The 24,417-nt window shown below is 46.8% G+C and overlaps 1 long non-coding RNA gene across 1 annotated transcript in view; it reads right to left on the bottom strand.

Annotated features, from left to right (window-relative positions):
• Positions 1-195: 195 nt before the first annotated feature.
• The window catches only part of LOC110306459, a 54,554-nt gene continuing 30,332 nt past the window's right edge, over positions 196-24,417 (bottom strand). Inside the window, exon 4 of the long non-coding RNA XR_002379282.2 lies at positions 196-2,116. This is a non-coding gene — a long non-coding RNA (uncharacterized LOC110306459). The remainder of the gene's footprint in view (positions 2,117-24,417) is intronic.

The following is a 24,417-nucleotide window of genomic DNA, read 5'->3' as shown; positions in this document are numbered from 1 at the left end:
TTAAAAAAAAAAAATAAATAAAACAGGGATGCTTCAGAAAGAAGCTGAGAATATGGTCCTGAGCTGGGCAGCCCAACTCTGTAGGATTAGGGTGCTGTTCTGGGTAGTGTTTGTCAACTTGACACAAGATGGAGTTATCTGGGAAGAGGAAACACCATTTAAGTATTTGCTTCCATCTGATTGGTTTATGGGTGTGTTTGTAGGCTATTTTATTGATTAATGATTACTCTGAGGGGACCCAGCCCACTGTTGGGATGCTACCCCTGGTTTTGGATAGGAAAGCCAACTAAGAGAGCCAAGAGGATCAAACCAGTCAAGCAGTAGCACACTCATCCATGGCCTCTTTGTTCTTGCTTTCCAGTTCCGCCTTGAGTTCTTGCCCTAACTTTCCTTTGTGGTGGACTGTAAGCTTTAATCTGAAATTCAATCTTTTCCTCCTTGGTCATGGTGTTTACCACAGCAATAGAAAGCAAACTAGGACAGATGGTGATGCCAACTCCATCGCTTTGTGGATGTGCTATGGAGGTCTGAGGCCTTGGGTCCCACAGTCACCTCTACAGAGGGTCAGTCCATTGTACAGCAAGTTGGGTCCGTGAAAGAACCTTTGGGAGCAAACTAGAGCTGCCTCCTGGGAAGCCAAGCTTGTTTCTAAATAGAATAGGTGGGGAACTCTAATCCCTAGAGACATCCATGTCCAGGCCTCTGTGACCATTTGGTCCAGTGCCCAATATAGCCCTATCCCACCCCCTCCACCAGCATGGGAGACACAATGATGTTTCATCTGCCCATCATGAAGAGGACCCAGGAATCCCTCCACCAACTCATCCAGTCCATTCATGATTGTGCTCCACATTACACATAGGGAAGCTGAGGCTCTAGGTGGTCAAAGCTTCATTAGAACCTTGGCAATCACAGTACTGACATCTAGGGTCACCAATGTCCTACCCCAGGGATCTTTCTCTTACAAGAATCTATGATTATCTAACAACAAAATCAAAGGTCCAGGGGGAGGGGGATACATGTGTCCATCTTCAGTCCTAAAGCCTGAGCCCAGGGCAGCACTGCAAGCTATTCATACTGGGTTGAGGGGCCCAGAGGACTGTGGATAGGATAAAGGATTCCCATCATGTGCTGGCAGAGGAACAAGTCTAACAAAACCCAGGAGCAAGGGAGCCCTGTGCTTCTTCCAGATTGTTCCCATACACCAGAGTTATCTCCAGAGGGGACCAGGTAGGCAGATGGCTCTACCCAGAAACAGGGTGAAGTCTTTGAAATGGGAACATGATCCAGACAGCCTGTCACCTGGGCTCACTCCCCTCACCCTAAGAAGAGCACCCATGCCAGTGAGAGCCCAGGGGGCTGAGAGAGAATGAGACATCTCCAGGCTCCCACAGCATGTCCCCACATCAACATGACAGACAAGACAAGCATGGCCTCACTTCAGAGATTTCAGTGTTAGCACAGCATGCCTGGGGGGGCTGGAGACCCTCCTGTCTGGAGGCCCTCAAAGAGCAGGGAGTGTCTATGCCTTCCTGAGATTGCCAGTGTCTCGCTTGTCTCTGACCCCAGCCAGACAAAAACAAGGAGCAGGGTCTGGGCCTGTGCTGGAAAAAAAAATCTCACATGAAAGAGCTCAAAGTGATCTATGGGGCTCATATCCTCTCTAAAAATAAGGACAGACAGAGAGGCGGGCTGAGGAAAAAGCTGGGAGGGAGGGGAAGGGAAAGGATGAAGGAGAAATGTGAGAAGGAGGGAGAGAGAGGATGAGAGGGGAGAGAAAAAGAAAGGTGTAACAGGAAGGAACGAGGAAAGGGTGAGGAACGAAGAAAGAAAGATTAAAAGAGGGGACAGAGGAAATGAAGGTGGGAGATGGGGAGCCCTGTCCTAGTCTGGCACTGAGCACATTTTGGGTGTTAAGTTCTAGCAAGGAGCCTTCCCACCAGCTTTGAAGGCTAGCTGTGGTGAGTCAGTGAGGGTCTTCTCCAGGCTTGTTTTGCAGGCCTACAGTATGCTGTGTGTTGATGTCTGCTTCTCCCCCAGTCCTCAGGTATATTCTGTGTCGATGCCTGCTCATCCCTCTGGTCTTTCAAAAGATTCTGTGTGTCTACACAGGACACTGTGGGGAATAGAAACAAAGGGAAGGGAGAGAAACCATAGTGACATTGTTACTCTTACGTTCCACAAAGTCCCTTCCCACTGACACCCAGGATATCACTCTTTGTCTGTAATCTTTATGAGAATGAAGAGTCTGATCTCCAAGATGGCAGACAAGAGGCTCCTTTAACTCTGAAAGGAGATCTCTGCTGAAAGTCCACAGATCCAGCCTCAGGATATCACCACCATGAGCTGGCTCATCCTACAGAAATGCTGATTGACAGGCAAACATGAAGCGCCTAGGTAACCTGAAGCATCCTTGTAGACCTTTGCCACCTAGCCTCCTCTGGGAAGGCTCCCTGCCCCAGTCCATGATACGTGACAGTTTATAGGACAGATGAATGAATGAGGGGGAGAATGTGATGTCAGTGGAGATTCCCGGTCTCCGGGACCATTTACATTTTAATATTTTGAGCCTCTTAGATTCACCAAATAGGAAGTAGCTTTGAAAACAATAGAGAAGACCACCTCTTGGGTAGCTTTGCATCCCTGGTCTTGGTCAAGGCAGGACCAAACTTGAACTGCCCACTACATCCTTAGGAGATCTCAGTGGGTTGTGCCATAGACTCCTGACCTAGAGGCCCTTGATCCCTTGGATTAGAGGCAACCTGGACAATGTTTACCTATGTAAGAGTCTCACATGCAGTCAAGGTTGAGCCACTGATCCATGTGACCCACCCAGAGACTTCCAACCCTATGATGCTGGACCTGTGGCTTTTGCTCCCCCAGGAACTCTTTCCTCAGGGCTCCTCCCCCTGTGGTCTTCCTCATTCTCTCTCTTCTGGTTCCCCTCCCCTTTAATACTCCCCCAAGTTTAATAACACATCTTCCCACTAAGTCTCTCCTCCCTGTTCTAGGCTCCAATCCCTGCTCAGGTTACCTACCCATTGAGGATCTCTCTTCCCACCCTCCCCCATCTTTCTACCTCCCCTTCAATACATCCTTCCTCCCTGACCCCCATCTTCTCTCCCTTACATTTCCTCCCACCTTTTCTGTCTCCCTCTTCCAAAGTCCTTCCCAGTTTGATATGAAGTTGTGTCCCATGTAGTTTCCTCATAGCCACAGGTAGGACGTAGAAACAATAGTCAGAGAGGATGTGCCAGGTTAAAAGGGGAAGTAGGGAGGAACAAGGGATAGTATGGTCAGGAAACAAGGGAAGAGAAAGGTGGCCTCCTCCTCTAGCTCAGCTTCTCCCATCAATACAGCTTCCTTCAGCAGCTCCAAAAGGATGAATCCTGTCTTCCAAGATTGGCTTCCAGCCACGTCCGTAGCTGAGAAGAATGCTGTAATTAACAGCCCTCATTAATCAGGGCTCAAACTGGGCAGAACTGGAGATGGGGGACTGGGAGGGACATTACTGCATTGCACTGACAAAGCCGTTGCCACCACCTGAGCCTCAGTATAGGCCCTTGAAGTCAGGCCTAGGATCTAGTCAGAAGGAAACAGAGGCTAGGCCTGGACCTAAAGAAGACTACCCTAGGAGCTGGCCACTTTAGAACACACCTGTTTTCTGTTACCTTCCTTGTGGAAACTCCTAGTCGTTCTACCACAGCCAAAAGAAACTGCTGTTAGACAACAGAGATGAATAGGTCATATCTATCCAGCTCACAGCCCTGTTCTCATCACAACCCCACCTCACTATGGGTAAAACACAATGGACTCACAATTAAAAAAATAAAAAATCAGCTAAGTCCTGCACAGGACTAACTGTGTACTTCTGGGTCATTCCATATAGCCTGCTCTGCCCGTTCCTTCCCAGAGCTCTCAGAACAGGTGGGTATTCCTGCCCCTCCCTCCACTCAGATGTAGGTCTTAGAACTTCCATGTGTCTCTCAATGCACGTGTGTGTGTGTGTGTGTGTGTGTGTGTGTGTGTGTGTGTGTGTGTTTGAGAGGCAGTCTCTGTCTCACTAACCCATGCTAGTTTTGAACTCATAATCTCAAGCAGCCCCAATTTTTGGACTTCTGAGTAGCTGGGACCACAGTTGCATGACCAACACACCTCAACTATGCCACTTAGAATCTGACTTCAGCAGAGCCCTGAAGGATCAGAGGCCCTACCTCCTCCACACCTATATGAACTTATTCCTGTGAATGTGACCTTCCTCATGACTGTACGATGACCCTGGGCTCATTCAAGAGCTCAGCTTCAAGGACCAGCTCATCCTTTCACCTCCGGAAGTGGAATATTTTCTCCATTTACTTGAGGAGAAATGTGGCATGCCCCACACTGTTATTCAAACAATACTTTCTCACACTCTGGCTGCCTTAAAGGTAAAGATTATTTGACAGGTCCACTGTGACCTCCCCACCCACCTACCCCAAAAATTCAGATGCAAGTGAACATGTACCACACACATTCTATCAAAAAGCATTTGCCATTTTAACCAAATTGCCCTGTACATACTTGGTCTTATTTTCATAAACTAGAGAGAAGGTGACATTTGCTTATCTTAAAGCTGATGATAACTTTAAATAACTTCAGAATATGGGGATTTTATAGGTAATTACAGGTGAGTCCTAATTAGCATTTTGGCTTTATTGGGGGGAAAAATCTGTCTTATAAAAGCCTATAATTGGTCTGAGCCAGTGCAGCTGTGTGTCTGTTAGAAGCTTGACCAAAGTGGATTTGGACCCCCTACCCCTGTTCCAGTCACTGATTCTTGTGACATGCACAGTGGGGTTTATCTAACACTGGAAAATGGCTTGGGACTCAATATAACTTCATGCACACATAATGTACTTCCACCTCTCACAAGCGGAGAGCAGCTTAAAGTACAGGTGGGCTGAAATATCCTCTTGTTCCTGGACAATGGGAGCTTCCCATCTCTATCTCCTGCTCAGTGTTTATGGACCTAGATCAGCTGGATTTGATGGACTCCTAGAAAACCAGTCACATGACTCCTCCAAGAATCACTTTAGCTGAAGAGCCATGCAGGGCACCCTGTGATTCCAACCCTCAGCTGGAGACCTAGCCTTACTGTTAGGAGGATCTCTCAATCCTTGTCTTTTTGAAGGAAAATATTTAGAGACGTGGCTTATACAGTTTAAACAGAAATCTATTTAGCAAAGAAAACACTCCAAAGAGAGATTAGGTAGGCTGCCTAAAGCAGGCAGCAGTGAGGTAGGTGCTGAATTGTGGATTCTAGAGATTTTATAAATATTTCTGAAGTGGGCAGCAAGTTCATGCTGTAAGGTAACTTTTTTTCCCTCCCAAATCATGGTAGACCAGATCTCCCTTTTAAAATATTTCTTCTCATTGATCCCCACAAAAGAGTGGGTGTCAAACCTGCAAAGCATGAGGTATCATAATGACATCAGACCTTTGAAGAGTCAGACCCTTTGTTGGCACATATGTGGGAAAGTGCCCTGGTTACCTTGGTTCTTGATATAGTGGAACTGTCAGGCAGCAACCTCAAGGGTGTTTACCACAAAGGGTTAAACATCAGGTTAAGCATCAGGAGACATGGCTGCCAGGATGCAGACATGGTGTTTGTACCTCAGCTTCCTCATACATAAATCCTTGCCTAACCGGTACCATGAGCCTCACATCCTCCAATCAAGCAGGGTCCCAGGAAAAACAATGGGACCCAGAGCACTTGGAGGACAACCATTCTTGACAGAGGTACTTATTTAAGTGTATATGCATGTGTGCATGTTTGTTTGTGTGCTGGTGCCCACGTGAGAGGACATATATGTGCACACAAGTGCCTGTGATGTAGAAGTCAGAAGTCATCTGTTTTTGTCTTTGTTCTATTCTTTGATGACTCTAGGAATCAAGGGGTCCGTTGCTTTCGGGGCAAGCACTTCACCAACAGCTCTCTCCAGTTTTCCTGATAGCTGCACCCTATTCAGTTGCCTGGTGAGACCAAGTTGACAGTTCTGTACACCAAGGCCCAGTCACACTGCTTTCTCGTACCCTGTTTTTTGAGTGTTGTGGGAACACCTGCTGCAGCCATACCCTGCAACCGCCTGGGCCTGCATCTGCCAGCCTCCTCCAGTCTCCCGGGAGGTGTTCAAGCAGCTTCTCCCTGATGCCCATCTTCATTCTAATCCAGGAAAATTGGCTCATGGCTATCCTCACATCAAAATGAAAAAGAATCATAAGCCGTTGATCCTCCTGTGGTGAGGGCTAAGCTTTGAGATGACCATTTCTTGATTGTGCAAAATAGACATGGAGCTTTTTTATCCTTGGTGGTGGTTTTAATCCCCCATCAGTTGGCTCAGGTATTTTCTGAACTTTATTTGCTGCCTCCAGCCAAACACATAATTTGGCCAGGGTTTGAGTAAGAAATTGGGTCAGCAGTCTCTGTCTCCTTTAACCTTGCCATCCCATTGTAGTAAATGTAGGTTTGTGCTCTCTCTCTCTCTCTCTCTCTCTCTCTCTCTCTCTCTCTGTCTCTGTCTCTCTCTCTCTCTCACACACACACATACATATTCACATATTCATACACACATACATGTACACACACGTGCATATACACACACATACACACACATACATACACATATACGTACACACACACACCTCCTACGTTCATGGAATTTCAGGGTAATGGGAGTACCCTTCATTATGCATTGTTAGCCCCTCTCTACATGAATTTATGCTAATGAGATGACAAAGTGGGGGAAAGACTGGGGAGAGGCTTCAGGTAGGGAACCTGCAGATGGAAAAGGCTAGTCTATGATCAGAGGTTTGGACCTTCAGCTTCATTCTTCTGCCCTCCTTGGAGAAGTGAAGAATGGAATCCACTGGTAATGGCTGTGATATTTTCTGTGCCTGCTCCAAAATGCAAAGCCAAAGATTAACCAGCCTTGCCTGAGAAATGCAACCTCATATGAATAGCCTGCAACAGTGACATCTGGAAAGCTTCTAGGTAGAGAATATATCCAAGGACCTGGAGGGAGATGTGACCACAAACAGTGGGGGCTCTGTCTGCTGCTTAGACCTTGCCCCATGCATCTCTTTACTCAGCTATTTATTTATATCCTTCATGTCACAGTAGAATCAGAAGCACCACATTTCTGTACACTTTTTTGAGTTGTTCTAGCAAATTATCAGACCCAACGGCTTCTGTGGCAAACCACATACTCAGAGCCAGCTGACTTTGCAACCAATGTCTGAAACTAGGGCAGTATTGCAGGTCTAGGTCTTAACCTTATGAATCACACAAACTCCAAGGTTATCCCAGGACTGACAAGTTTCTGGACACTCAGCTAGCATCCAATAGAGACTGCTGAGATTTGTGCTTCCATGTGTGTGTGGCTCAGATCCAAGCCCTACCTACCCAGCCTTAAGAACCCTAGATTTCCTGCCTCCTCCAGGGCACGCCTTTTTTCTGTGCTATGTCCAGCAGTCTGTCAGTAGAGTCTCACAACACACACTATCCTGTTGGACTCAGCCCACCTTCCTCAACTCACAGCAGTTCAGTGGCTATCTCACAATCCTAAGCTTAATCACAAACCTCAACCCACACCTGAGATTTCTTGTCTTTGGTTACAAGGTGTATCTTAGAGCTCTTCTGTCAGCAGGCCATAAGTGGAGTCCTTCATTAGCTATGCTGAATGGGTCCAGATGGCTACATGGTACCCAGGGCAAAAAGAAACCTCTTCCATTCCCAGACACATGGCCACACCATAGAAAATCTTTCCCCAAACCCCAAGTCACCACATGCCAACTGATTTCCCGTGATGAAGTTCAAATCACATAAACAGCATCTGTATTCTCAGGGAGATAAATGGAAAGGATTGTAGGGCATGCCCTTCCCCCAGTGGCTTGGCCCCAGGAGCCCTGGAGATGCAAACTGAGAAGAAAGGACTGGGACTCATTCTTCTTAAGGTTCGTTGGATTTCTGTTCTTCAGTGTCCTGGTAGCAAAACAGACTTCTCAATAGAGAAGCCTGTCTCCATACAGCTTCCATCTGGACTTAAAATAAACACACTTGTCTCTAATCCTATTATAACCTTGGAATATGTCATAGCATCGTGTTCTGTGGTCACCAGGGTCTGTAAGAAAAGACTCTTATTCTTTTCCCATCCCTGGGTAATCTCCTCTGGATGGGTTGGAGAAGCAGAGACAGACAGGATAGGGAGAGTAGAAGTGGATGAAATGGAGAAGGTGGACAGATACTGGCAACCAGTTCTACCTGTATTCGTTCTTTTCTTATTGGTATGACAAAATATGTGACAAAGGCAAATCAGAGAGAGGAGAGTTTAAGGGTACAGCCTATCATGTAAGGAAGGTTTAGTGTGAGGACAGAGCCATGTCTGTGGACAGGAAACGGTGTTGGGGGAGGGGCACTGGTGTTTCACTTCTTTCCTCCTTTTTATTCAGTCTGAGAGCCCAAACCATGACATGGTACTGGTCACATGGTATTCCAATCCCAGTTAACCTAGTCATAGAACTCTCTCAAACATCCCCAGGAGTGTGTTTCCATGGTGATTTTTAAATATAGTTCAGTTGACAAGATTAACAACCAGGTTATTCAATACCTTGGTCCCACCCCTTCAACTGCCTTGTTGACCAAGTTGGGGAGTCACATGAGATTGCTTCCCTGCTCATCCAGGTAGAACTCACCCAGCTCTCTGTACCCATGCTCCTCCTAGTGGGACAAGGAATGGCATTTATCACACTTGAACCTCGGGTTTTTCCCTCCTGACTACAACTTCCTGAGGGCAGTAACCACATATGTGCATGTTGATAACAATGCCTGAGAAGGAGTTCTCTTCTAAGCCCTACATCAAGCTTCTAGTTTGTATTCTTCCTGAAACCTCACCACTGTCCTCTATAGATGTTCTATAGATGAAGCATCTAAGGTGGCAAAGGGGGATTTAGGAGGAGAAAGGGGAGAAGAGAGAGAGGACGGGAGAGAAGGAGGAAGGGAAAGGAAAAGAGAGAAAGTAGGAAGGGAGAGAAAGAGAGGGAGGAAGAGGAGATTGAGAGACAGAGAGAAGGAGGAAGAAGTGGAAGGTGGGAAGGCTGGAGAGAGAAGGGAAGGGGTAGAAAGAGGGAGAGAGCAGAGAGGGAAGGAAGGAGGGAGAGCAAGAGAGAGAGAGAGACAGAGACAGAGAGAGACAGAGAGAGAGAGAGAGAGAGAGAGAGAGAGAGAGAGAGGCCAGGAATCCACTCAGAGAGAGTCTGAACCCACACAGAACCCTGACCCAGGGCAGAGGCAAGTGAAGCCCCCATCCTTGGCACTGGATACTACTGAAGCAGTTATGACCAAAGCACTGATGGCATCAGCACTCCATCACCAGGGCTAAGCTTGAGAAGAAGGATCACTCATATCTGGTGGCTATTTCACTAAAATAATGTCATTTATCATGTTCTCAAATGGACTAGTGGCAGATTCATGAGTTCCTTTTAGGTGGTGACTAATGAAGGTCTAGTCACTAAGGTCCATGCGAATGCAGAGGAAAATATCTTGCTTAGGGACTGATCCCTTGGTAACATGTGGAAGAGGAAGAGAGATCATGGGATTTGAATTCAGGCAGGAAAATCTGATTCTGTGGTTCCCAGAAGAAATTTGCCCTGCATAGAGAGAAGAAAAGTTATTGTCAATTGAGCTAAGTTTTAGCTAAGAAAAGCTAAAAAGTGAGCTTTGCCTCAGCTGTCACTGAGTGAGAGAGAATGGGGGTGAGAAGGAGATGGGGCACAAAATGAGTGTCATAATTAAAGTCTTTTCCCTGTGTTTATTCTCATATGCAACCAGTACCATGGACTTGGGATGGAGTAGAAATGTGTGGGATAGAGGCAGCAGGCATGAGTCACAGAAGTCTTGGTGCATGGTAGGCATGGCACATTGAGGTTGAGATGAATATCTGCAGTGATGCATCGGAGTTGTGAGTGACAGAGTCATAATGAAAATAATGATCCACGGAAGACATGATATTCACAAGCCATGAAGCAGACAAGTTGTGTTCAGAAGGCATGGTGTTAGCAGTCATGGGGCACTATATGGAAATCATAATGCACCTAACTCATCACAAAGAGCAGTCAAGATGAACAGAAGCCATGAGGCACCAAAGTCACGAGTCATGAAAATAGCAAAGTATAGATTTCGTGGTAAACAGAAGACATGGTGCATAGAAACTATGGTGCACAGAAATCATAATACACATAGGTCATGATGAACAGAAGTCATGATTCATGAACATAGTGATGTGTGGCAGTCATGAAGCCATGGTGTATGGAAGTCATGGTGGGCATAAGTTATAGTGCATGCAAGCATGGAGCCATATTATACAGAGTCATAGTGCACAGAAGTCATGAAGCATCGATGTCCTAAAGTATGGAAGCTGTAAAGAAGTCATTGTATATGAAACCGCAATGCATAATTCATGGATGTCATGGTGCACTGAGATCATAACACATGGAAGTTTTGGCACATGAAAGACTTGATTGATACACAGAAGTCGTAATATATGGAAATCACAGTTATCTTGGTCTTGGTTAGGGGTTTACTGCTGTGAATAGATACCATAACCAAGGCAACTCTTACAAGGACAACATTTAACTAGGGCTGATTTACAGGTTTAGAGGTTCAGTCAATTATCATCAAGGTGGGAGCATGGCAGCATCTAGGCAGGCATGGTGCAGGAGGAGCTGAGAATTCAACCTTGTTCTGAAGGCAAACAGAAACAGAAGTCTGGCTTCCAGGCAGCTAGGATGAGGGTCTTAAAGTCCATGCTCATAATGACACACTTCCTCCAACAAGGCTACGCCTCCAAATAGTGCCACCCCCTGGGCCAAGTGTATTCAAACCACCACAACAGTGAACATAAGCTATAGTTCACACAAGCCTTGATTCATAAAAGCTGTGATGTTTAGAAGCTATGCTATACAGAGGTCGTGAAATATAGAAGTCCTGATAGAACTCATGATGCACAAACATAATGGTCTGTCTAGCAGTCCTGGGTCCAGCCCTTGAGTTCCCCTGAACATAACCATACCAGATTCTTAGAGCTTCTCAAGTACATGCCTAGAGTCCTTCAACATCATAGTCTGGGCTTTCCTGCTCCTGGCATCCCTCTTCCAGGTCTGATTCTGATCTCTCTCAAGGTCAAGTCCTTCCCTGCTCCCTTCAAATGAATGCCTTGTCCTTAAAGGGTAACATGAACCTCTCCATGCTGCACCTAAAAAACTAGGTAATAGCAACACTCCCTTCCTCTCTCCTACAGGACGACCAGAGCCTTGAGAACAGAAAAAAAGACTCAGACCTTAAACATCTGAAAATGCATCTAGCATAGATACACACATGCAAAAGATAAAATAAAGTCAAGATGGGACAAGCACTATTTGCCTACCAGCTGGGTTTAGGAGACAGGGCTAGGCAGTGTGCCTAGTGCTGCGGTTTTTGTAGGATTCCCCCCTTTCCCCTTGGTAATCATTGTTCTCATGGACTACAAAAGCTTTCCATCCTTCATAAAATAGGCCTGCATGATATCACAGAGCAATCTGGGCCCAGGGATGCCCCAGGAGAAGTGGGTATTGCTCTGCTTCCTAGTGTCTTTTTTCTGAGAACATGGCACAGAAACAAACAAACAACAACAAAAAAGCAGGCTCTGGTGGCAGGCAGACACGCCCTTTCTGGAGTCTGGAGTCTCTAGGTTTTGTTCTAGGAAACGCTGCAGGAAAACAAAGATGCTTGAAAGACGAGATTGGAAGGCTTTGGAGACCAGAACTGTGAGATCAAAGAACTGTAAAGCGTTTGAGGTGAGGTGTATAAATGGAAACTAATTAATCTGAAGGAGGAGTTTGCTGTGGTATTTGAGTTTGCATGAATGCCATCTGCTGGGAGCTCACAGAAGAGGTCCCACAAACAGAGAAGCCCAAGAAAACATCTTAGAAACCTGCATTTGCCTGTAACTGCTACTCTCAGACCTAATTACATTGCAGCATCGGTGGCTTCTAATTGTCTTAGCTCCATCTTCACTTTTGGCAGGGAGACAAAGCATCAGGGAAGGACTGACTGAGTTGAGTAAAGCACCAGACTCAATCCAGAGGTGAGTTCAAGTCTCAGGCAGGCATCTGCTTACAGGTAGCCTTGAGTGAGCTCCTTTGCCTCTGGATCTCTGTCTTCCTCTGTACCATCTACACAGGGCCATGGTGAGCTGGTGTGTCCAAAAGATAGCCCACTGCGGAGTTCAAAGGCTCTGTAAGTGTCAGCTGCTACTGTAGGAATTGAGTTGCGTCAGTAATTCAGAAAATACTGCTGAAAATCAAAAACCATAAATCCATATTGTCTGGACTGCTTACACCTGTGTATTTGAGTCCTGGCACTTTATTACCTAGCTTCGGCAGATACTGCAGCATCCTATTGGTAGAGTTTGACATGTAGCATCATGTACATTTGTGTCCGTTTTACAAAGTAGAGGGGATGCAGGCAATAGTGTACAGGACAAGGCTATGGAGATTCCAAGCCTGAAAGACTCACACCTTCTGGAGTATGTGCAATATACTGAACACACTGTCTAACATAGGTGACCCTGGATACATAGAGCTGCCCCATAATGTAGTGTTATACTGAAGACACAGAGATGTCCTCATGTCATAGCTGATACTAGAGATGCAGGGATGTCCCCATGACATAGTAGCACTGAAGATGCCAATGTTCCCATGGCCTAGATGACACTGGGGACACAAAAATGTCCCCATGATATAGGTGACCCTAAAATCACAACAGCCTAATTGGATCCTGATGACATCAAGTTCTGTGCAGCCACATTCCTCTCCTGAATCTCCCTATGGTAATCAACTGGATCAATGGCTTTCATGACTGGAATCTCCCTAACTGCTTCCTTGTTTAATGCTGATGGTTAATCTTGGATGTCAACTTGATTGGGTCTGAAATCAACTAATAAATAGGTACCTGGGTGGATCTGTGAGGCATTGCCAAGAACAATTAACTGATTGGGGAAAAATCTTCTCCTAGAGAGAGTGGAACCTTCTGGCAAATGACCTAGATACAAAGAAATCTGAGGAGAAAGTCATGCTGCTTGCTTGTATAGCTTCATCCCTTGGTTATGAGTTTATCTATTTGGCTCCTGTCCTTTCTTTGTTGACTTCAAAACCCAGTTTCTTCCACATACCAACACACTCTTCAGACCATGGCTTTCCAAGAACCCTCCAGGCCTCTAGCACCAAACTAGGACTGCCAAGATATCTGGCTTCATGGACTGAGAACTGATGGAGCCTCTCCACTTTTCTAGCATACACGTGACCATCATTGGATTATACCTTTTATAATATATGTTCATTCTGTATGTCCTATACCTCCAGAGAACACTGACTAGCATATTGTCCAGCCCACGTCCTCGTTGGTGCTGAGATATGTGTGAGTGAGTGTGTGTGTGTGTGTGTGTGTGTGTGTGTGTGTGTGTGTGTGTGTGTGTGTGTGTGGTGTTTACAGAAAGAATGATAAATTTTTCTGGTGATGTGGATCAAAATCAAAGCCTAATGAATTCTAGGCAGAAGCTCTACTAGAAATTATTTAAGCATTTCTGGACATATTTGTGTTCCAAATCATGCCTAGGGAAAACAAAGGCTTCTAGAGGTTATGAAACTCAGCAACACAGACACTACAGGCTGTGGGAAGAGAGTATACAGGAGGTTGGAGATGCTCAACAGATCTCCATTTCTGGTAGAACATAGATTCTATGTTCTACCATACACTGGGTACCAGTGTATCAGGGTGGGAGGATCACATGGACCATGGCGTTGGGCAGTGCAACTGAAGCAAGCAGGAGTGGCAGGATAGAACTCAGTGGCCATACAAAGAGTATCTTCTGCAAGTTGTCAATATCTCCTGTTGGCACTCCTACCTTTTGCTCGAACCATAGAGGTCTCGCCTTGATAACATTCATCTCCTGCTGGACTGATGGCACAGCTCTGAAGATGGGCCCTGGAGTGCCTAGTAATACTGAGGTCCAGTTCATTGTCTACCAGCCAAGTCTATCTGGATGTCTCCTGTACACTGAGTTCATGTCCCCAAATCAAATGCATCCCCTTCCCCTGAGATCATGTCATGCTCTTGCCATGCCCCAGCCACCAAAGCTGAAACCTGCTCCCAACTCACCCTGCTCCCCTTGGCCTCTCCTCCATCACCAACATGTTTAGTCCACACCCCGTATAGCCAGACTTCTTTCTGAATGGGCTTCTACTCCAGCTTTGTACATACACCTCCACCTGGTTTAGAAGCCCTTCACTCGTGAACCTCCCTGCCTGTCCCCAGTTCCATTTACCATCCCAACTGGACCACATGCCTACTCTGCAAGCTCTCCTTATACAAGTCCCCCGATATACAATGCGATCACTTTTGTCTCAGATCACACCTATCTTGGTAGTACCCAGAGGACCCTTAGTCACTTCTAGCAGACACACCCACTCCTGGCATTGTTCCCTTAGCCTCTCCCTGCCTCCTTCACTGACCACTCTTCCCTAGGATTCATCCTTTGAAGGGTTACAATACCCCAGCACATTAAGTCCACTATGGACCCAGCTTCTCCACTGAGCCCCCTTCCATCTTTCTATAGCCTGAGTCCCATCAGATGTCAATGAGAAGTGAGGGTTGGGACCCTGGTTAACACATGTTCTGTTGCATATTACATATCTAAACATGAGAACAAAGTGCAAACATCTGCTGACATTGGCTAAGATCAGTCAGGAAGGAGCAAGAATTCAAAGGTAGACAAGAATGAGAGCCATTGGCCAAACCCAGAAGCCTGTGGCCTTCCCTGAAAGACAACCCTGAAGCATGTAGGATGGAGCACCTGTCACTATGGTGAGTCCCAGCAGCTGTTACTCATGTCTGTCCCCACTGGGCTCTATGCTCCCCAAACCTGCTTTCTGTCTATTTCTACCTCTTCCAGCAGAGTTGCTCTTGTGAACAGAGTGAGCAGGCCACCCCTCCCCTTTGCAGTATTGTAGGGACAAGAGGAATGGCTCATTCATCATCTGTCAGCAATGTGTGATTTGGGGGCTGCTCTCAGTCCATTAAGAGGCTCTGCATTTACACCACCACCCTCTGAGGTTAGGGGGATCATGGAATCCACAGCACCTACAGCCCAGCCTGTCTCCCACAAATCCCAGCAGGTGTCCTGCTCATCATCCAAGAGCAACATCACAGTGACATGGAGGTCTAGTTATGGACTTCCCCCACATTCCACCCATGATTACACAATTAATATTAGCGCACAGTTCACCCACCGATGAGCCATGCGCTACAATCAGAGATGTGGCTGCTTATGCCTCAATCTGTAGGACTCATTAGATTTGGTTGCTCATGGAATCTGCTTAATTTCCAGACAAGCCCTATCCTGTAGAGGGAAAAAGATCATCTGTAATAATTACACAGCTCGCCTGCTCAGTGGAAAATAGATTTGTTACTTCTCTTGCTCAAAACAGCTTCACCTCCAGGGAGGGCTTTGGAGGCTGTGGTCCTCTCGCAGGGACTCATGAGGTTTCCATGGTCAGGCTGTGAAGGGGTCCCTACCTGCATCTTACCACTCCCCATCCCTGACTTCCTCTTCAGCTGTGAGCTGTGACAGGACATTTCATGCAGAGCCTCACTTCAGAGAACATGAAACTGGTTACATAATCAAAGGACTAAAGGCCGATTAGGGAGATGATCAATTAACAGATAAGTAGGCATGGGCTGTGTGTGTGTGTGTGTGTGTGTGTCCCTTAAGGACTAACCTGCCTTAAGGAGTCTGTTTCCTACATACTGGGGCCAACATGTAGGATGGTACATCAGAGTCCTGGTGTTCCAGGAAACAGACAGCAGTGACATTGCCTCCTCTCCCATTGGGAGTCCAGCTACCAAAAATAAACATTTCACTCATTCATTCATTCATTCATTCATTCATTCATTCATTTGTTCATTCACGCGTGCATGTATCCACCCTATATTGCCCCTATGGCTCAGTGTGATATTGGAATTTTTTCTGGAAGCAGCCCCTGAAGAAAGGCCTGTGTGCCAATGACTCATTAGTAAGTCCTTCCAGAGGGACCCAGCACAGGAGCAAAGATAGAAGATGAGAAGTGAGGAGGCCAAACACAGCTGAGTAGCTAGAAGGCTCTGCAGGGGTTCCCCCAAAGCAGAGGTGTACAATTCCCATGGTTCCTCCCCAAATGACTCCCAAAGGAATTTTTAAGATTCGGGAGATAAAACCTTGATGGCATTCAGTTTGCTGCAGGATGGGAGCAGTAGAACTCCTGATGCCCTGTGGAGAAGCTGAAGTCACACAGCACAGCGGTGGGAGAGAAAGAGTGGAGACTCAAGTGTAGAGAGGTTCCAGGGGCCCAGGCACTCTGGTCCACTGAGTTCCAGAAGCACTGGTCACCCTTGGCTTTTCTCTCCCTCAGTGACTTTGCCCTGCAGCCCTATCCTTTGGGCACTTGCCATAACTTTTTAGACAGAGGCCTCTACTGGCCTCACTGGACACCATCCCCCTCCCAGGACTATTTATGCCTGCATCTCCTAAGGTGGATTAGCGCAAAGGCTTGTGTGTGCTGGGGGAAACAATCTGTTTTATGAGGGACAGATAATACCACAAGGAAAGGTCAGTAGAGCAATCTGAGACTCTTTGCAATGCCTTTGGCAGCTCCCCAGTGACAGGGCATGAAGATCATTCTGGGCTTCAGGGTCTGAGCTCTCTTCCTGGAGACTAGAGCCAGAGACATGACCCCTATGTGTGTCCCTCTTCTGTTATGGAGGCATTAAGCATACCAGATAAATGTGAGCTTTAGAAGTTAGACCTGGTCCCCAAGTTAGTGATGTCTACATCTTCCTCATCACTCTCCCAGCCAGGCAAATCAAAACAAACAGAAGAGCAGCCAAGGTCAACACTGGAGGCTTCCTGTGCCTCCCTCTGTGGCTCACACCTCACCCACAGTATCCCCTCAATCAGGAAGTAGCCTACCTCCTCCTACTGTCAAGCCATGATTTTTCTGCCCTAATTTTGAGTGGCCTCCATCCAGGTCTGTGTATAGCATCCTCTATGCGCCCATTCTAATTCACATTTGCCTACTTTTCTTCAGGTCCTGCGTGGCTTTCAGTGACCCTGTGTTGTATCAAAAATGCATATTTAAATGATAGTTCTATTGTTCTGTTTTATCTGAATTTTCTATAGCTTGGGACCCACACACCAAAGAATGGGGAGTGGGAGAGGGCAGAGATTGAAAATAATCTATTGATGGGAGATGGCAGTTCAAGATGGGGATTTTCCTAACGAGCTTGATAAACTTTGTGGGAGGCATCTGAGGAGAAACCCCCAAGCAGCCTAAGTCTTCTGGCGACAATCAGTGAGACCTCAGGCTCCAAAGTAAATGCAGTTGTATACACTAAATCTGGGGACCCCAATATTGCCAGAAGCCAAGATGAGCTCGTCTACATTCATGGGCATTTCCAAAGACCTGTCAGGATATGCCCCAAGTGAGCTAGGCTGCCCAGGTTATGGGAACAAGGCATCTTTCTCAAGTCATCATTATTTCAGTTTGTAGACACAGCCTTGTGATCCAGACCATAGAGAACTGCCAATCAAAACCTGTCCTAGGAGACAGAGTCACAATGTGCTCTGGAGTAATTTCCTATGCACAAGGAAGCCACTCTGACTCACAGGCCCCAGGATACACCTGTTTGCAGCTCCTGGTGCAGATGGGCTTTAGGGAGCCAGGCAAGCACAGTCAAACACTACAAGTGAGCACAATGGCCTCCACATGGGACCTGAGGCCCTTGAAGGTTTCAAATCCACCAAAAACTGCAGACAGGCACCTTCACTTTCGTACCAGTTGTTCTGGTTTGATTTGGTTGGTTGGTTGAATACAGTGTCTCTTGTATCCCTGGCTGGCCTGTAACTCACTATGCACATAAGGATGACCTTGATCTAATCCTCCAATTTCTTCCTCTTATGTGCTTGGTTGACAGGCATGCACCACCACACCTGGTTTTTCATGGTGCTAGGGTTGTAATTCGGGACTTACTACATACTAGGTAGACCTCTACCAAGTGGGCCACCTACCTTGCTCACACATTCATTGCCTTTGACCAAAAGTCATATAGGAGCAGAAGTGGAAAAGATGAGTTTGTCTTCCCAGGACTGACATCAGAATAATGACTCGAGAGAGACAGAGATAGCAAACAAATGATTTGGCCCCATATCTCGGATGCTAGGAAGCTGTAAGGTCTAGGTATGTGAAGGGGATAGACACTGAGGACAGGCTTCTTCAGGTGATGAGCCAGCATCCCAGAGTCTTCAGATCAACCCCCGGAAGAGCTGAGTAACAGGAAGAGACCTGACTCCATAAGTCAAGAGTTGATCCTTGGTGTCAATGGAGGTGGAGCACCTTGAAGTGCTCTCAGGAGAAAACAGCAAGACCTGTGTCCTTGTTGTGATGAAGCCTGCTAATAGACAAGGGTGAGAAAGAGGAAAGAAGGGAAAAATCTCGAGGACCCCTGGGTCCCCAAGTCAGAGCACTGAACCTCTGGAGATGAGAGGAATCTTGGAAGGGAGCAGACAAAGACAAGGAGGGAGGATTTGCATTTGAGAGTGATGGGCTTTCAGTTTACACATCTCAGATGATGTTGAGACAACCAGCAAAGACACATGAGGAAGAGTGTAGGGTCACACTGGCTGGAGGAGAGAAGGTCTGGAGAGCTGTGAATGTACAAGAATTATACACAGACTTTCAGTAGATACAAAGAACCTTCAGCAAGGCCTTGTGGTCTGGTGGCTGTCACTTGGTGCTCCAGTTGAGGTTCTGGTCCTTGCTTGGGTAGCCTTGGACAATGAGTCACCATGTGTGTTAGGTGGCCTCTGGTTGGCATGGCATAGCCACACAGAGATGCTGCCCCATTTAAATGAGATGCCAGTCAGCACCTAAACCTTGATCATTCGGCAGCAGTGTTCAACATAAAGAGGGAAGTGAGGATGAACTGAGGCTGCGTGAAGGGGGTGGGGAGTGATTCATCCGTCACACTTGTCCCAAATCCCCACCAGTGACAGTCTACAGTGATGAAAGGATGCCGTAGCTTTTGGAGAAAGAAAGAAGTGTGTGAGAAATAACAATGGAAAGAAAGAAATGCTAACAGAACTAAGAATTCAATATGTTTTAAAAAAAATAAATGTACCCTGAAACAATGGGTAAGAATTGAATTATTACACTAATGGCATTGGGAGGATCGCCTATGGGGGTTGGGTGGAAACAAACTCAAAATTCACTGTTACTTCATTTCATACCAAAAAGATTACAATTTAATAAAATAAAATAGAAAAAAACCCTATAATGTACAGACCATTTCTATACATTTAACTAGACAGCCCGAAGTAGAAAGAAAGGGTTTGGATTTAGTTCAATTGCAGGCATTTTATATATGATCTCATACTAGCTACTCGGCCCCTTTAGACTTCAAATTTCTAGTCTATGGAATGAAGAGGAAAAACGCCCCGAAGACTGAATTAAATACTGCATTCACAGCATTTAGTATAAGCATCTAGCCCAGTGTATTGTAAGTACCCACTTTGTGTTGGCTATTTATATTGCCATAATTGTTTGTAGTCTATAAAGACTTGCTACAATATAAGGAGACACTTCCTTCTTGACAAAGCCTCTGTCTCCGAATGCCCAGGAGTTATAACCAGCTATGTTCTTACTCATTGTGTGCCCCAATTCCATTTCAGAGACAGATGAAAAACCTGAAGGCCCCTTCTGAGGCAGGATGTCACTGAAGGGTGTTGGTGCTGGGTGTGAATAGCAGAAATGGTGAGCCCCAGGCTCCATCCTTGTCTTCCATGAACACAGAAGATGTGATGTCTCTGAGTGTCTCTCAATCAGGTCATGGGAGTGAGGGGAGCCAAGGCTAGTGAAGGACTCCTGTTCTGCTGCTCTGTGACTGACAGGCAATAAGGAGAGAAGTTTCCATGACAACACAGCAGGTAGGAATTGTGGTTTCCTTTATAATAGAAGTGGAATCCTGGACTAAATTAAGTAGCCCACACAGAGTCAGAACGTAGTTGGTGGCAGATTTGAGGTTTGAGTCATGGGGCTGGCCTAGTGTTCTGTGGCATCCTCTTTGGTTAAACATGCTTAGCTCTCAGAGTCTCAAGATAACCCTGTGGGTAGAGCCAAGCAGCCATCCAAGTGATTGTCGCAGAAGATGCCCAAATAAACTATGCTGACCTTTGAGTGGTGAAAAGCAGGTGTGGGCCTTGGATATGACAGGAAGCCTAGGATTGGGTGATCCAGAGAAGGCCTCCTCAGCAAAATAATAATAATAATTATTATTATTTAATAATTATATTAAATAATATTAAATGATAATAATAAGCATAGCTTCTTTAAAAAAAAACCCAAAAACCACATAGGAATGCCCACACACAAAAAAAAAAAAAAAGTACCACTGAATAGGATTCACTTACAATGCTCCCAAGAGGAGCAACTTGACCTGGTGGCCTAGATGAAGCTCTGCATGGCTCCATCATAGAAGCCCAGCTTCAGGGAGAAAAGGTAAGAACTGGTCTCCAAGCGAGTCCCTGGATGCCTAGACAATGAATACAGCATCCAGGGCCTGTGTGCTGGTCAGGGCCAGAGAGGAGTGTGTGCACAGCCATCAACTCCTGCACCAGGAGAGTCTTCAGGATGGCGCACTTGGCGCAGATCCACCTGGCTTCAATGCTACTGTTCTGACCCTGAGCTTAGAAAGAGGAGGCTCAGCATTAGAAGGGAAGGAATTACTGTTAACCTTCAGACCCACAGCAGAGCTGTCAAAACCAGAGTGCTCTCCCTAAGATAGAAGACAACTTCAACCCCCAGGAGCAGAGCAGAGCAGAGTAGGAAGCCCCAGGGGGGCAGCTGAGCAGGCTCCTGCCTCTGCCCCAGACAATGACCCAGGCAGTTAATCTGTTTTCCAAACTCCATTTGTGGGAGTTCCAGTGAGCAATTGTGTTTCTATCGAAGTGACTCATCAGCCTCCTGCACAGCGATAGCGCCCGGGTTTCTCTGCGCCTCCCTCTGCAGACCAGCACTGCCCATGCAATCTCGCCTGTAGGACTAACCTTATTTAGGAGATAGAATCTTGTAGCCTAAGTAACAGGAGGGCAGCCTATCTGAACGTGACAGATAACATATTTTCTGCCAGCTACACCATGAACCAGTTTCCCACCTCATTTTTTTAGATCAAAAAATAAATGAGGAAATGGAAGACCTCAGGAGATTTTATTTATTATTTATTTATTTGTCATAAGTGGTGGCTAGGTTCCCCTGCATGGGAGCACCGCTCTCTGCTGGGTGCCTTGAGCAGGAAAGGAGCTCTTGAGCAGCACCCAGTAGGCCCTCAGGACATTGACCCAGTTCTAGAGAATTTGGTTCTCTCAGCAGGGCCTCCCTGTAAGTCTTGTTTAATAGCATGCCCTCTATTGCCGGTGGAAGCCTGTCCTTGGGTTTGTCTGAGGGAATTAGATGGCAAATATCTCAAGATCAAACCTCATCTCCCTTTAACACTACTTACTGATAGTCTTACACACTTCTCTGTTCAGGGAATGACTGCTGGTGGCCTCGCTGGGTCTGTCATCAAGTCGTCACCAAGGCAGAGATGCAAAGCCCACACTGGAGCAATAATAAGTAGCCGATGGTCTGAATGGGATCTTCCAGAACTTCACCTAGGACCTTGGGCCCGGTGTCAATGGAGAGTGTGGTTCCGCCCAGCCTTCCAGCAAAGGAATGGAAGGGTTACAGAGAACTGCAGTGCTCAGGCACCAGGGACGATGGCTGCTTTACAGAAGGCACGTTGGCTCCTTGTTCCCAGCCAAGGCAGGCGGCATTTGTTCTGTGGCATGTATGCTTACAGGGTGGGGTGGAAGATGGAGTGTTTCCCCTAGAGCGCAGTTGGCAGGAACCTTCTGTCCTGCCGCTTGGCACCCATGAGGCCCTTGTTTCTCACACCAGCCAGATTCCTCCAGATGCTTAAGCTGGGCCTCTCTGTGTCATGCAGAACAAGCAGCATCCAACCGGGTCACTGCGAGCTTCTCTCTTGGCCCTCCATCTCTCCTCTCACTTGGAGCAAATGGAGCTGTGGCTGATTCTTGCCTTTCTAGCCAGACCCACAGTCTACGTGAAGATTGCACCCACAGAGTGAGACTGAAGGTGGGTAGCATTTCCTTCCCCCAACACTTGAAGCCTGCAGCCCCAGACTCCTTGGTCACACCCGCTACTGCAGGCACCTGAGCCTCACTGTTTATATCTTTCTAACCCTTCCTCTGTTCTCTTTCTCATCTCTGCACCTCCAGCCAGCCAATTGGAATATTCTCTTCCACTCCTCCCTGGTTCCTGGAAGTTTCTTTCCTACCAGGATTCTCTGTAAAAAACAGTGGTTTGGGCTCCATCTTAAGATTCAGCCTGAACTTCATCTTCTGATAAAGCTTACATCCCTTCCCCTGCAGGAGGTCACCTATGTGGACCATTGGATCCTTCATTTGACTCTATCATAACCTTCTTTAACAGGGTTGTCTGTCATGGGACTCTGTCTCACCCTGTCATGTGCTTCTGAGGGGCTCTCAGAGCACAGGGAAGCCCTCTGCCTCCAGTACCTGCCCTGTGGTCAGGCACACACCAACACACAGAAACTGCTAGGTAGATGGCAAGGATTGCTGCAGACCACAGAGGCACATTGGGAAATTCAAATCAAGAATCCAATAGTCATCATGCCCTTCCAGTAGAAGCCCTGTGTGTGCCAGAGGGGCAATTGGAAATCCAGAAAGAGACGTCTGAGGTTCATTCCAGGATTCATGAACTGCAGAGACCTGTCAGGAGAGAGGCATGCTCATTCCCTGCAGGGATTCCTACAGGAAATGCACAAGGCATGAGCTGCGCTGGGACCCAGCAAGGCATCTGACTGTCAGAGGCTGAGGCTCCACGCCAGCCAGGGCTCCATCTCTAAAGGCTTCTGCTTACAGTCATTTTTAATTGAGCTTGTGAGTGGTTATTTATCAACATCAGCAATGGGCTGAGCTCTGCTCTCCACTCAAGGAAATGGAGCAAAGAAAAGCACCGTCCGTGAGGTCTGTGAGCACAAGGCTGTCTGATAAATCAGAATAGCTCCAGGCAAGGTGCGCTCTGTGTGAAAATGTGCTTGCCAGGAAGCCATCCTGAGGACAAGAGCTGCTCACCACTTCCCAGAGGGTGGGAGCCCAGTATTCTTCAAGTTCGTGTCCCTAATACTCTTAACGGGACTTCTTAAAGAAGGCTGAATTTTAAAATATCAGCAAGCTTTTTCAAAGAGGCCAGACACTTTAAGAATGTGGCTGTTTGTCAACTGTGTAAGGGGGAGCAGGAATTTTGATAATGCAATGCAAAGGGGAGTCTTTAGTAAACAGGCACTGCCATTACAGGGAAACTTAGCAGTGCCACCAGCCATTAGTCATCCTGTTCTGTATAGTCCTGTGCACAGTGACTGGGGAAGCACCTGCTTTGTCCTATTTTGTAGACAGTGGAGCCACACTACCGTAGACAGACCTGTCATTTCCTCAAGGTCATACAACTGGTAAAAAGGAAAGGTTGGAGCATCCTTGGTTCTCTTAGGAGGCTCCCGTTCTGCCGAGTTCTACTGTACTATGCTGAGAATGCACATCACTCATCTGTCTGTCTGTCTGTCTGTCTATCCATCTATCTATCTGTCTCCTCTGTCCCTGCCCCAGAACACAGAACACAGCTACTCCTTGCCAAGTTCAGGTATGCAAGGCAAGTTCAGTGGGGGACACACGGATACAAAGCAAGCAGTGGCCTAGCCTCTACTTGTTCACTTGGAGCCACAGAAGACACGCTGAGTATGATACTGAAAGGTCTGTCTTCTCTTTCACCGCTGAGCAGCCTGTAGGTGGTAAGACCCCCAGATAGCCACACTTAGGAGAGCACTGCCAGTAGAAGCATTCACTGGCCATGGCGACAGAATGCATGCTTTGTCCTCTATGTCCTCACGGGGAACCAGTAGAAATCCCTTGAGAATACCGGGGTAGCCTGGCTCTGTAACTATTGAAGTCACCTCCCAGCACATGGTGATCACAGGACTCCAAACTACTAAGGCTGGGACTCTTCAAACATTAACATGGCCACTCTCACACCAGTCAAAGCAAGAGCAATGGCTATACTGTGGTCAGGAGACACAGAGTCAGCAGGTCCCAGTGTACTCCATGGCCTTCTGCCCTACTGCATATTAGACAAGAAGGACTCAAAAGAATGTGACCCACATCATATAACAGGGTCTGGTGTTGT

This window comes from Mus caroli, chromosome 12, assembly GCF_900094665.2.
Source record: "Mus caroli chromosome 12, CAROLI_EIJ_v1.1, whole genome shotgun sequence".
Classification (NCBI taxonomy): Eukaryota; Metazoa; Chordata; class Mammalia; order Rodentia; family Muridae; genus Mus; species Mus caroli.
The sequence above is the reverse complement of the archived record's forward strand: the minus strand, read 5'-3'. Positions and strand labels throughout refer to the sequence as shown.